Source organism: Teleopsis dalmanni, chromosome 2, assembly GCF_002237135.1.
Source record: "Teleopsis dalmanni isolate 2A chromosome 2, ASM223713v2, whole genome shotgun sequence".
Classification (NCBI taxonomy): domain Eukaryota; kingdom Metazoa; phylum Arthropoda; class Insecta; order Diptera; family Diopsidae; genus Teleopsis; species Teleopsis dalmanni.
The window spans coordinates 175,375,688-175,378,778 of record NC_051847.1 but is presented as its reverse complement, the minus strand read 5'-3'; positions in this window follow the sequence as shown (position 1 = coordinate 175,378,778).

The following is a 3,091-nucleotide window of genomic DNA, read 5'->3' as shown; positions in this document are numbered from 1 at the left end:
TCAACATTTTCATCTAAACTATCTTACCTACCATCGTTTATATAGTTTGTAGTTATTTATAATGAGTTTGTCAAATAAGGGCTGTAAACTTTAAATTGAAAATTAAAGCTTTCTATTGTAAAGTACCCTTTGCCGTAAAAGTATCGCATCTCAATTCATTAATTTGTTTGGGTTTTAGGAGCCTTGACCTTTACAGGTAAAACTGGCACATCTTTTTCAAAAACACAGATGAAAGCTTTTAAAATAATTTACATATCCGCATTTGGATGTTTCGATTATCGCTAATACATTTGGGTTCACACAATAAAACCAAATACAAATCTGTCGAAATTAGTAAAAGTAGAAATTGTGAATGCTTTTAACTAAAACTATTTATAAAGTGAAATTAAGCGTAAATTTATGTGAAAAGGTGCTGCTGGCTCAATGAATATACATGGAAATCTTACACTAAATTTATAGATATATACACCTTTTCGAGTAACAATATATATGTATATGAAAATACTACGGAAACAACAACAACAAACACTATTAAAGTATGCAAAGTACTGAACAAAGAAGAGTTCCTACAACACTGAAATCACCCTTTTTGGCCAAAATGGGATTAAGAAAAGGGGTGAACCGATAATACACTTTCCACTCACACCGTAAAATCTTAAGTTACTCAAAATTATGTGTAATTAACGCGCGTGTTAATCCATAAAAGAATTTCAGTTTAATGCGAACACAAACCTTAACTGCCAAAGAAGTGCACCGAAGCTGAAACTTCTTTAAAGAGATTTAAAGCTTTGAAGTGACTTTAAGAATACAAAAAAGCATACCCAAAGTAGGAAGAAATTGTTTTTTCTTCTTTGTTTCGTGTAAGCGAAATTCCGAGATACTACAAGTATGAGAAAGGTTCCAAGAAATTTGTTGGGTTTCTTATATGCGGCAGCAATCTACACTTTTGCGCTCCATTTAACTTTTTACTTAGCATTTTTAATTAAATAAAAGGGTTAAGAACGCGTGGAAAAATGGCAAAATGGCAAAATGTAAAATAAGGTTTCGAGTTGCTTTAATTGACACTAAACGAAAAAAAGTTGCTTAAATGGAAACCAATAAATTGTACTTGTCTTTAAACTTAAATCGTTTAAGACTGCAAATGACCTTTAAGTCTGCATTCAAATGAAGACAAAGCACAGAGTGTGGGTGAAGAAATGAAATTAGTGCTAATATCTAAAGCTACAACAAAGGCAAAAAACAACTTTGTATCTTAGTAATTTTTCTTAAAAGGAATCTCAAATTAACTGTACTAAAGTATTACAATGTTTTCTACAAAGGTACTCGCATGACAGAAAGCAGTGAACTGGGATTGAAGAATGGAAATGCACTTAAACAATTCTGCTTTCCTACTCGCATGAATTACAAATTCTTGAGTGTTTTTTCCACACGTTTGACTTCAGTTGTATCTGCGAATTTCTGTCAACAATTTTGTTTGTTTATTATTCGCATTCCACACAAAATCAGTGTGATATTCTGCTTTCCTCTGTTCAAGGAAGTGAAGTGAAATTGAATGGCATAATTAAAAGGTCTCCCGCGGCGCTTTATGAGGTGTCTCCTTGCAACTCGCAATCGAGGAATTGTTAAAGAATGCATTCACTGAATGTTTTATTGTTGTTATCCATACATAACATTATTTGTGTTAAGCTTATTTTTGATATCAAGCACAACAAATTAAAATATTCTTTAATTAACATAAAGAAAACAAGAGAATTGGATTGATTTTTAACGTCCGTTTTAATGAAAGAAACTTAATACCTAATATAGACGACTGTTTTCAATAGAGAAGTTTTTTTTTGAAAAGTAGTGTAATTGCAACAATAAAAGTTTTTTGTTATTATTATCATTTTATCATCAGTGGTCTTGGAATTGTATCCTATACTTTATCATTCGTAAATATTTTTTTGAGGCTGGAAGTAACAAGAGTTGAGTTTGTGCCCTGCCAAATTTGAAGCTTAGAGTCAGTATTCATTAGCGACTAACTTGAGAGAAAATTAATAAAAATTTAATAAAAATTTTATATAGGTGAATAAATATAACAATAACTATACAATAAAAATGTATACTATAAATAATATATAATATATATACAATAAAATATAAATACAGAATATATGTGCTAATAAATAATAAATGGTGTTCTAAGAAGTGTGAACTAAAACTAAATTGACACAGACATAAACACATAAAAACATAAATTTATTTTTTTTTTATTCGGTACTATTTTACGGTATTATTATTGAAAAATAAATTTTTACATATGACTTCTACATGAGCACCTGAAGAACTGTGTTGAATATTCTTCAAATATCTTAGATATGTTGTACCGTATCTTATTTATTAAACTTAACACCACTTATTCTCAATGTAAATGTCTAGATAATGCGCCGACAAACGCTTAATTGAAAATAATTTCGACGATATTAATAGAAGATAAATATTTAGATGTAACTTACTTCTTGTTGTGGAAAAACGCCCATCTAAACCTTTGCAGTTCTTTGGATCACAACACCCGGTTGAAAAAATCAAGTCCATACAAATACTGACATTCCTGCATAACTCTAGGTATTAATCAAAGACATCATGACCTGAACAACCGGCCATGCAAACATCTGGACAATCAAAATTGTGGACACTTGAATTCTGTGGTGGCAGATTATAGGCATACATAATTTTCAACCACAGTTGTATATTCCAAAATGTGTGCCTTAGGGATTTTACTCTCCTTTTTAAGGCAGGCATTTCTTACCTTGGGAGTATTCGAATCCATTACCCGAAGAGGACCTTTGAATAATATTTTCGATATTGACTTTAACTATGAAGTCAATGCTGATTTATTCACATAGTCCAACGATTTTAGCTATCATTACTGAAAGTAGTATTTCGACATTATATAGATTACCAATATAAATTGGTTATCTAGTTTATTTATTTTATTTTTTTTTATTTAAAAGAGCTGTTATAGATTTATCCAGTTTTTAGTTTCGGAGTACTACACTTGTGAATGGATTAATGTCAGCTTATCTACCCGTAAAAACATAAATATACATAT